Genomic DNA, 11,500 nt, shown 5'->3' with positions numbered 1-11,500 from the left:
TTTCTCTTTGACAAACTGTTTGTTAAATTTTGTATCAGTATGGGGTGAATCTTATTACATCCTAGAATCCCAGATTCAGGGAGGTGGTAAAGTGGCAATGGTGAATTTGGGTATCTGGTCTCCCAAAAGTACCTGTCGCTCTACTCCTGATTCTTCAATGGCTGCAAGGCGGATCACCCCTCCACTGGAGCCATCCCGTTCCATAGCCAAAGCAAGAGCATTGGCAGTGAACTGCAGACCCTCTTCCTTGGTCATGCCTTCCTGGTAGGTAGCATCAACATAGCCATAGATATGTGAACTCCCAGGGCCTCCAATGGCAAAGGACTGCCTTACCATCATACCTCCCATGGGAACCGAGTACACCTGTCCTCCTTCTTGATGATCCCAGCCAGCAATGATTCCCGCCATCAGATCTTCCTGGTATCGATAACACATTTCCTTAAAGAGGCTGGCTGCTGTGTGCAACAATGGAGGCTCATTCAGTTCAGTGCTATGGAAACCACGCTGATAAGTAACAGCATCCGCTACAGCCTAGGTGTCAGCCACAGAGCCTGAACGGCAGCAGAAAATACGGTCATGAATAGGAGTCAGCTTGTCAGTCACTCGATTGGCGATATAGGACCCAGTGGTTGTTCTGGAGTCCGCCCCCAGAACCACGTCCCCGTCAAACTGCACAGCCATGATAGTGGTCCCTGTGGAGACTTTCCGGTTTTCCCAGTCTGGGGTGATTGCCTCCCGCCCCCAGGCCGGAGAAGCAACTAAGGTGGCTGCCATCTTCCTCCTCCTGTGCTACCACAAAGCAACTGTCTGTCCTGTAAATGTTGATCCAAAATAATTAATAAAATTTAAAATATATAACACATATTGTTATCTGTCTCTGTACACACATGAATAGGTATAGATAGGGACATAGGCACAAAAGTCTTTTTTTTTTTTTTTTTGCAGTGCTGGGAATTGAACCCAGGGCCTTGTGCTTGCAAAGCAAACACTCTACCGACTGAGCCATCTCCCCAGCCTGGCACAAAAGTCTTAAACTAACAGGACTAGCACTAACCATAGAGTTTAGTCAACTTTGAGTGGGCAGAGCAGTGTAATGTGTTCACTGGCACATAGTAGATGCTCAATAAATGTGGGGTGAATACATGAATAACAAATGATGAGTAAAGTTTGAAATATTTCCCTGCCAAGCATGAAGGAAGCATCTTTCTTATTTTCACAGGAGCTAAAGCTTTACGTAAAGGAACACCTCTGGGCCAGTTGGGCAGGTATGGAGGAGGAAGTTAGGGTCTCTTTAACATTTGTGGGTTTATTTCTCATGGGTAGCTCCTGACTTTACCTATAAACCACAGGATCCCAGGCTGGTTCCTTTGGGACATGAGCTCTGTACCCATTGACCTGGGTATCAGTGGCCCTGAAATTGGAACTTTAGCTGGGAGACAGAGAACCAGCCTCTGCCAAGAGCACTGACTGCTGCTGACATCTTCTTTAAACACTGAGCGCGTGCGGGGGCAGCGCCTCGCCCGGAAAGCCTGAAGTTTATCTAGCTGGAGAAGAGAGGCCAGAGTGTTTACATCTGCCGTGGTCCTGGTGTACACAGAGCTCAGAGGCTTTTAACACGAAGCGATGCATTTCTCAACACTGGGCTCCAGCAAAATCTGCCCTTCTATGGCAGGTGGAGGAGGAAATGGGTTTAGCACCCCGATGCCCATTGGCTGGGTGGGTAATGGGGTCATCGCAGAGGCGGCCTGGGTGATCCAGACAGAGGGGACTTGGTGCCTTCCCAGGGTGTTGGCCAATGTGGCACCCAATGAGAAAAAGGGGTCACTGCCCAGTGTTGAGGCCATCAGCCCAGAGCTAGGAGAAAGGGTCACTCTCTGGTCTTCCTGAGCCACGTCCCAGCCTGGGAGAGGACGGTTCATGCCTTCTCCACCAGTGATGTTGTGACCCTCAAGCTTCAGGGGAAGGCGGAAGAGGCCTCTGGGGACTACAGGCAGTGAGGAGCGGGCTGGCATGAAGTGGCTCCTGTGGGTCAGAGAGGAGGGGACGTGGGAAAGACAGGTCAGAACAGCCCGGCTGAGTAGTAGGATCCTGCAAGAAAGGAATGGGAGACGTAGTGAGTATAAATCTCAGTTTCAAATGCTGGGGGTGCAAGAAAGGTCCTGTTTCCTTATTCAGCAAAAGTCAGCTTTGCTGTGACGGCGTCTCCGTCTTGTTGAGTTGGTAGGAAAACCCAACCTCATTCCCTGGGTCCCATGGGCTGCCTCCTGGGGTGTCCACAGTGCCAAGGCTTGTGGGTCAGCTCTTGGTTTCTTCAAGGGAATGCCTTGGCGCCCTGTCTTCCGGGTTCTAGATGTTGGGGGACTATTTCTGAGACATGCCTGGGGCCCAGGAAATGGGGGCTCTGTTGAGGAGTGGGCCCTGAAGGCCTGTGTTTCCAGAATCCTGACCCTTGCCCACCATCAACCATTCCCTCCAGGACCCTGAAGGAACAGGACTGTGCACCCACTTCTTGTTGCCCTCTCTAGGAAGTCCCACTTCCAGAAAAATCTTAGCCTTCCTCCAAACTCATTGTTCTTCATGTTCTTGGTTTTTTGGGTCTTTTTTTTGGTACTGGGGATTGAACCCAGGGGCGCTTTACCACTGTGCCACATCTCAGCCCTTTGAGCAACTTAAAAAATTTCGAGACAGGGTCTCGCTAAGTTGCTGAGGTCTTGCTAGGTTGTTGAGGCCTCAAACTTGCAATCCTCTTGCCTCAGCCTCCCAAGTCCAGGCATGTGCCACGTCGCCCAGCCCTTCATGCTTTTCCCAGTATTCTGATAACACCCTGAACACGGGCAGCCCCTCCGCCCTGCCCCACCCCTCTGCAAAAGAAAAAAAAAAAAATACCGAAGACATTTCTTTCTGGGCACGGAGAACTTTAATCTTAGAACTTTTTTAAGAACTTAAAAAAAAAAAAATATTTGCATTCCTTTCTTCAAGCGTGGCAAAGAAAGGCAGGAAAACTGAAGCTAAGTGCATAAGACAGCAATGAGGACATCCACCTCCTGCCCCAGGCCAGAGAAGAGCAAGGCGGGGACACTCTGAACGCTCCGTCTGTGACTCTGTCTGAAGTCACTATTCTGCTCTTTCCAGACCCCTTCAAATGTCACCTTCTCAAGGACGCACCAGCATGTGACCTTCTTGACCACTAGTGGTGACCCTGGGGTGGCTTACCCAAGATCATCTGAAAACAATTTTGCCTATTCACCTTACAGTAGGGGGACAGAGTCTGATCCTTGTCACAGGTTTGGACCTTTGGAAATTGTAGTGGACTGTCTCCCACAATACACATTTGGGTTACTCAAGTTCAGTACCACTAAAACAACACCACGAAGCTGAGGATTCAGAGGCCCTTCCAACCAATGGAAAACAGAATGAAGATGTTATGTGCTTTCAACTCATGTTGGAATCTCATATAATCCTTGTACCTTGTTATAACTTTTTTTTTTTTTTGTACCAGGAGTGGAACCCAGGGGCACTTAACCACTGAGCCATACCCTCAGCCCTTTTTATTTTAAAATTTAAGACAGCAACTAAGTTGCTGAGGCTGGCTTTGAACTTGTGATCCTTCTGCCTTAGCTTCCCAAGTAGCAGTGATATAATTTTTCATTGGCACCAATTATGCCTGGATGCATGGCCCCGTCTGTCTCCCCCTTTCTGGTCCAGGTCAGTGTTATCAATGGACTTTCCAGATGGCTTCCTCACCATGCCTGGTGTTGCTTCCCCCATTCCTTCCATCCTTCAGGGCTGCAACAGTGATCTTTCAAAGTCACAAATCTGACCTGGCACTTCTTCCAGTCCTTCAACGACTCCTCATTGCTCTCAGGGCTAAGAGGAAAATAGTCCCACTCTTTAACAGTTGCGATGGCTAACTGTCCCTCAGGAGTCACTTTTCCTTCTTTTTCTGAAGTAGAACCTCTCTGAGCATTAGCTGTCCCCCGGCTGACCAGCTAAAGCCCACATTCCCAAGATTCCCTTCCAAGCTGGATGTGGTTCACGTGACTAAGATCTGGCCAATGGGACGTGGGCTTTCAACTCTCATTCATCACTTCTGCTCTCCCTGGCCTCCTCCTGGCTGGGCAACGGCAGCAGCAGGAGCTGCCATCTTGAATCCACAGGGGGAAGCCAAGCTGAGGATGGCAGAGCCTGGGCAGAACATGGACAAAGGGGCTGTTATGTGAAAAAGAAAGAGGGAACAACACAAAACAAACTTCTCTCTTATTCAGGGCACTGTGTTTTGAGGTATCTTTATTAGGGCATCTAACCAGATAATCACTAGCCTTCAAGAACTTCCCTGATGTAAGCTGAGGTTGATGCTCTGTTTTCCACCCCAATTGCACCCCTGCTTCCCTTCTTGTTAACATCCTGACCCTTCATACTTACTCCTTCCAAGCTAAGAAATCTCCAAAGCCAGGAACGAAGTCTGTCTCCATTGTGGCACATCTTCCCCTCCACCCTTGCCGCCCTGCTGTGACTGGCACCTGGTATACACTCAAAGATATCTGCTCATTAAACAAATGTATGCTCGGGAAATGAATAAACACGCTGACACAACCTGGACGCGATATTAGGAATACTTGCCCTGTGAGTTATGTGACGAAGTCTGGAAGCAGGCGATGCCACAAGAAACAGCTCAGTGATATCAAAAGCTCTTTGGAAACTGATATTTCTTGGTTTCCTCTCATGGCTACAAGATGGCTGCAAGAACTCCAGGTATCAAGTCCACATATGCAGCACCCCCATTCCAGGAAGGGAGCAAAAGGAAAAGAACTCTGCTTCTGGGCTTCTGTTTGTTAGGCAGGACATTCTTCCCCAGGAACCCACCAGCAGATGTCCCTTCTATCTCATTGGCCAGCACTAGGTCATGTGACTATCCCTAACTGCAAGGGAAGTTGGGAAGGGAACTTCTTCCTTTCAGGACCCAACTGGATTTTGTCCCTGGGGCTTGTGTGAAAAAGCCAGTCCTAAGAGCCTTGCCCAGATGGTGTCATTAGGTAAACCCCAGGGACAATGAGGTACAATGCTGTAGTTGCAAACGAATGTCCATGAGATGTGCTAGATGCGTGCTGGAGGACATCACTTTCCAGCTCTTGAAATTCTCTCCTTGGCTCTGCCCCTGAGTTCACCTGTTTCAGCGCAATCAGTGGCCATCATCTCTGGTCACCCCAGCAGCTACATATGACTGAGTGTCAACCACGTGCCTGGTGACTGAATGAGTTACATAACCTGCCTTTTTTTTTTTTGGTACCAGGGATTGAACCCAGGGACACTTAACCACTGAGCCATATCCCCACCCCTTTTTAATAATTTTATTTTGAGACGGGGTCTTGCTAAGTTGCTCAGGTAAGTTGCTGAGGCTAGCTTTGAACTTGCGACCCTCCTGCCGCAGCCTCCGGAACCGCTGGGATTACAGGTGTATGTCACCACACCTGGTTTGTCCTGCCGTTTGCTTGTCTGTCAAATGGGACTACTGTACCATCTCACAGGATTGCTTTGAGGATCAAATTTTTTTCATGATATAAAGTGACTAGGGTAGTATCTGGCACATAGGACTAAAGTCATATTTGCTATGGCTGATTCATTATATCCCCACTTCACAAGTAGGAATATATGTTCAGCAAAGTTAAGTATGTTGTCCAAGGTCACACAGTGGGGGATACATCAGTCAAAGCCTTGGTGGTGACTCATGCCTTTTCTTTTCCCACTAGCTTCTCTGTGACTGTAAGAGAATGTTCCAGGGGTGGAATGTATTGCCAGAGACAATATTTATGTGTTAATTCATTGATCCATTTAGTTCCCAATGGAACACAACCTCCTCCTGGAAACCTCCCAGGCACGCTCTCTGCCCCTCACTGGCACTTGCAGGCCCTTCTGGAGAACTTAAGAGCTGCCTCTTGCCTCTTCTGTGCGGGGCAGAGAATGCCAGTCTTGCCCTACTGTGCTCATCAGCAAAGAGGCAAACGCCTCTGGAGCCGCGCAGCCTATTAAGGATATGGGAGCCCAGGCAATGCTCTGGCTCCAACTCAGAGAGCTGAGCGTTAGTGGTGCTGTGACTGGAGCTCAGCTGCAGACTCCTTATGCAGCGCCCTTTCCCTCCTCAGGGCTTCCTCCAGGACCTGTGAGCATTTTGCAGAGACACTGGCTCATCCAGGTCGACCCTTATTCACACAGTATGCCAGGCTTGGGCTCACCGGGATACCCTGGCCTGAGCGTTAAGGGGAAATCACGTCTTTCTCATCCCTGACCCTCCTCCTCTCCCAAGTCAGCTCTTTCCTGAGCCCGGGAGCTCTGAGCCCTGCAGAGAGGTGCCGACTGCAGCCGGAGTGCCTGTAGTACACAGACGCGGACACTAGAGGGCGACCTCACCGCTTGAATCCTCGTAACTGCATAGGCTTCAAGGGGCCTCTCAACCAGGTGGTGGTGGTGGTGGTGGCGGCGTCAGCCAAGGCTACTACTTATCAATCTAAGCCACCTCGACTAAACACACAACATCTCGAATCAACAAGTCTTTCCATGCATACCACATTTTCCTTCTGTGTTTGAAATCCCCCAAAAGGGACCCCATCCACCCAGTTACCCAAGCCTGAAACTTGGGCATCACCCTCAGCTTCGTCCTCCCTCACCCTCTGCTTTGGTGCCAGTCCACATCCTGTATCTAACCCATCAACGTCTCTCCATTCCATGGCCTGTCTTTCCCCTGGGACTCCACACTCTTGTCTATCAAGGCTTTCCCCCCCACACGCCCTATATAGACCGGTGGATCCCGAACTGCACGTTGGAACCGCCTGGAGAACCTGAAAAACTCCAGGTGCCCGCGGCCCGCCCCAGCGCGGTGTCTGGGTGGGAGCCAGAAACCAGGACTTTTTGAAGATCCCCAGGTGGTGCCAGCTTGCATGAAGTGTAGGCACCACTCCGCCCTGGTGGAGACGCTCTTCCACGCCTTTTACCCTGGGCCACTCCCGCTCCTCTGGCAGGACTTGACATTGCTGGAGCACAGAGGGCGGGTCAGCTGCCTCCCACGTGGCGTCCCCGTCCGCCCCGCCCCCGCCCCCCGCAAGCCCGGGGCTCCAGCTCCGTGCGCGTGCGCGCAAACCTGAGTGGAGCAGACTTTGCAGCGAGGGGCGAGTTATGCCATTCCCAACAACTGCGAAGTTGCTCCAGGTTTCTGCTTTTGTAGCTTCTCCGTTTACAGATTGAATGCATAAAGAGATGCATTTTCTCTGTATAGGTGGATGTGGATATGAAGAAACCTGTTCCTTATACTCTCAAAACCATTTTGTTGGTGTCTACTTGAAATTCCCAAGTTGTGGCTCCTACCCGCCCAGCATCCTTGGGACTATGGAAAACACCCCATATGCTTATGGTTTATGGAGGAACAAAACCCCAACAGCAAATATTAATCAGGAAGCGCGCACAGGGAGCAGATGGGCTGAGCTAATCTGTGCCGACGTCCTGCCTGAGCCGTGGTGGGGGTGGGAAGGGGCACCTGCTCCTTCTTGGGAGGCTGCAGCCGGTCCTCGTCCCCTCCTATTGTGGTCATTCCAGCCAGGGCCTCATCTGACAAAGGAAGAAAGCCACACGCAAAGACTAAATCACCCGTGATCTCATTGCGAATAAGCAGTAGAGGGAACAATCAAATTCCAGTTTATCTGATTATCCATATTCTTTCTCCTGAGTCAAGTTCCAGAGCGCCTCCTTCCCTTCACTCCTCAAAAAGGTTAAATTTAATTTTTAATCATCACAATTTAACTATATGGTTTAAAAAGTCACAGTCCCCAGCATCTCAAATAATGCCATTCACCTTCTCTATTGTAACTGAAATACTTTTATTCTTTCCATTTATATTTCACATTTATACACCTTATTTTGTGCAATGTAGGGTTTTTTTTTTTTTTTCTTTTCTCCCCCCCCCCCCCTTTACTTTTTGGCCAAATTCTGATATACCTGCTGGGGGTTTCTAGACCCTCAATAAACCCTCTTCATTAATACATACGTATCAAATAGCCGCTTCTCCTCCATGAAAACATGTATTTAACCTATCTTTTGCATGATAAATAAAACTTTAAGAAAATTTTGTATTCTTCACTCTCTTCTCCAGTCATGGGCCTGGGTTTTGCTGAGATTGCTTAGCTTGTTCAGTCCTGGGCTAGAGTCTGTGAATATTTTATTCCAAAAGCATGCGTGTGTGTGTGTGTTTACACATATAAATTATGTGTAAAATTTATACATAGTACTTATATATACACACATATATCATATCATTTCATATCATCTATCTATCTATCTATTATCTATCTATCTTATACTCAGTTTTGTTATCGTCACTCTTCAAGCCCCAGGGCTGCAAAGGCTCCAGCACACTGTTCACTGATCTTAAAGAGAGAACTTGGAGGATTCAACAAAGAGGTTTTGGACATTTCATCACTTTACATCTATCATCTCACAATCACCCTCACTGGTGGCAAGAGAGCAAAAATCTATTCCTTTAACAAAGATCTCATATGCAGTACACTTTGATTACCTATAGTCCCCACAACCACAGATTGTTTATCCTCTAGACTTGTTTAGCCTCTATATTTGCTACTTTGTATCCTCTTACTAGCATCTTCCCCTTTCTTATCCTCAGCCATTGTATTGTTCTCTATTACTGTATGTTTGAATTTTATTTTAAAAAATTTATATGTGAGCGAGATCATGCTACCTTTTTTTTCTGTACCTTGCTTATTTTTATAAGCATAACATCGTCCAGGCTCTCCATGCTCTGTGGCAAGACCTCATTCTTTTTTAGGGCTGAATAATATTTCATCTTGTACACATATCACAATTTCTTTATCTGCTCATCTTTTGACAGACACTTAGGCTGTTTTCATGTCTCGGCTGTTGTGAATAAAGCTGTAATTCAGTATGGCTAACTTTATAAGATGGTCATTTCATTTCATTTGGGTATATGCCCAGAAGAGGGAGTGTTGGGTCAAAAGGAAGCATCTATTTAGTTAACTCTGTGAGTTGCCTACACTATTTCTCTTTGTTCACCTGTTTTGAGATCTCTGCTCTGATTTACATTGCCATTTGGTTAGAGTACTTTCTGGGTGTTCTACTAGTGTACGATGAGTACATACATAGTATTCTTGAAACTTCGCATGTCAAAAAAAGAAACTGTTCTTCGAGTGAATGAGATCTTGACAGGATGTAGATTCTTGGGTCATATCTTCTCAATAATCCATTGATGCTCCTTCCCTATCTTTCAGACTTAAGAGTTAAAAATGTAAAATCTAGGGGCTGGGGTGGTAGCTCAGTGGTAGAATGCTTGCCTCGCATGCATGAGGCACTGGGCTCGATCCTCAGCATCACATAAAAATAAATAAATAAAAGTATTGTGTCCATTGACAACTAAGAATATTTTTAAAAGAGGCAAAATCTAATGATTGCTATTATTATTATTTTTCTTTAAGGAATCTGTTCTTTCTACTGGAAGATTGTAGATTTTTCTCTTTTATCTCCGTTATCTTGAGAATTTAGGAATTTACCAATTTATACCATAGGTATATAAAACTTCTTTCTCCCTCCCTCTCTCTCTCTCTCTCTCTCTTTCTTTCTTTGTACCAGGGACTGAACCCAGGGGCGCTTAGCTACTGAGCCACATCCCCAGCACTTTTTATTTTTCATTTTGAGACAGGTCTCACTAGGTTGCTTACAGCCTTGCTACATTGCTGAGGCTGCCTTCAAACATGTGATCTTCCTGCCTCAGCCTCCTGAGCCACTGGGATTACAGGTGTGTGCCACCACACCCAGAAAAGGATTGGTTTTGTTTAAATATGCCTGGTACTCAGTGAGTCCTTTCAGTTTGAAAACTTGTGTTTTCTCCTTACTACGGGGAATTTTTTCTTCTAGCACATCTTTGTTACTTCTCACATTATTTAGAAAAATGTTTGCTGATACAAGTAGTAGAAAATCTGAGTAAAGAGTGCTGTGAACCAGTAGGTTCCCATTTACCTCTGTTCACAAGAATCATGAGAGTCGGCAGGTTTTGCCTTTGGTGGAACTTTCTGGAAGCTCACAGCTCAGGGTCATGCAGCAAGGGAAGAGGAAGTGAATGGCTTTCCCCACTTCTCCATCTTGGAGTCAGGGAAGGGAGGAGTGGGGGAAGGTAGTCAGTTGGCCGACAGCCTCCTCCCCATTTCTTTATCTTGAATCTGTCCTTGACAGCTCTGTCCGTCCCTTCTGATGGTCACCTCTTGGTGGTTTTGCCCTCTGTGGGCTTTCTCTCACACTCTGCCTTCCAGACCATGGACTGAATTCTCAGCATTAGCTGTCCTCTGTTGAACTGATACTCGAAAACTATGCTTTTTAGTCCTCAAGAATCTTTTTGTGTGCTCCCATTGCATCTTCTGGAGCGTTCCCATGACCTTCCTCTGCTCCCCTTTGAAGACCTCTTCTCTTTGCTGCTACTTCACCGCGTTCCTCCTCTGTTATTGTGTGCTCTTAAACAGGGAGGTTTTCTTGACTGGTTCATGGTTTTTCCACCTTCCAGTGCTGGAGATCCTTTTCTGTCTGTCCTCTTGGGCCTACAGCAAGGGAAAGCCTGGCAGTCTCTCCTGGTTTTGTTTAAATATGCCTGGTACTCAATGAGTCCTTTCAATTTGAGAACTCGTGGTTTTTCCTTATTACAGGGAATTTTTTCTTCTAGCATGTCTTTGTTACTTCTCACAGTGTGCCCAGATGCTCCCTGGCCAGCTGAGAGTCATTAGTCCACAAATGCACATCCCCTCTGGTCCAGGTCACCTGGTATGTCACCATGGGTCACACACACCATCAGGTAGAAGGAGCTTTTCTCTGAAAAGAGTTAGGATTCCACTGGTGGGGTCACCTCTAGGAAGCAGAAATTCCCTTCCTCCTGATGTAGAAAGGAGGATGGACCATCTCTTTTCCCCCTGGTCCTTCAGCTCTGGCTCAGGAGAGCAAAGCCCAAAACTGCTCTTGTCCTTGGAGTGGGAGGGGCTCTCCGGGGCCTGAGGCGCCCCATCCGGGCTTCCTGGTTATCTCACCCAGAGTGATCCAGCATCGGGGAGAGGGCTGAGCCTCACACGCAATCCACATTCAGTCACGGAAATTTCAGGATTCCCTCCAGCCGGATTTATAAAGGTGTTGCTTTTGCTTTGTAACCGGATATTTTCGGATGTTGTAAATCCAGGTGTGCCTCCTGTGTTTGCCAACAGCGACCTGGTAGAGTCTCCAGAGGCATTCTGTCAGCAGTTTGATTGAATTTGACTAGTGATTTCAAACAGGGTTGGGATCAGAGTTAAGACAAAAGGGAGGATATTGAAAATCTAAGAGTGCATCTCATGCTAAGGGTGAGTTTGTTTCCTGCAACTTTTGCTTAGTTGTGTGTGTGTGTGTGTGTGTGTGTGTGTGTGTGTGTGTTTGAAGGTCTGATCTTATTTATTTGTTATTCTTAAAAATT

General features: G+C 47.3%; 1 pseudogene across 1 annotated transcript; it reads right to left on the bottom strand.

The window, feature by feature from the left end:
- Positions 1-774, bottom strand: LOC306659198 (proteasome subunit beta type-6-like; annotated as a pseudogene). The gene has a single exon. The product of its transcript is annotated as a proteasome subunit beta type-6-like (transcript).
- Positions 775-11,500: the final 10,726 nt, after the last annotated feature.

Source organism: Sciurus vulgaris (genome assembly GCF_902686455.1).
Source record: "Sciurus vulgaris genome assembly, chromosome: 4".
NCBI lineage: Eukaryota > Metazoa > Chordata > Mammalia > Rodentia > Sciuridae > Sciurus > Sciurus vulgaris.
The sequence above is the reverse complement of the archived record's forward strand: the minus strand, read 5'-3'. Positions and strand labels throughout refer to the sequence as shown.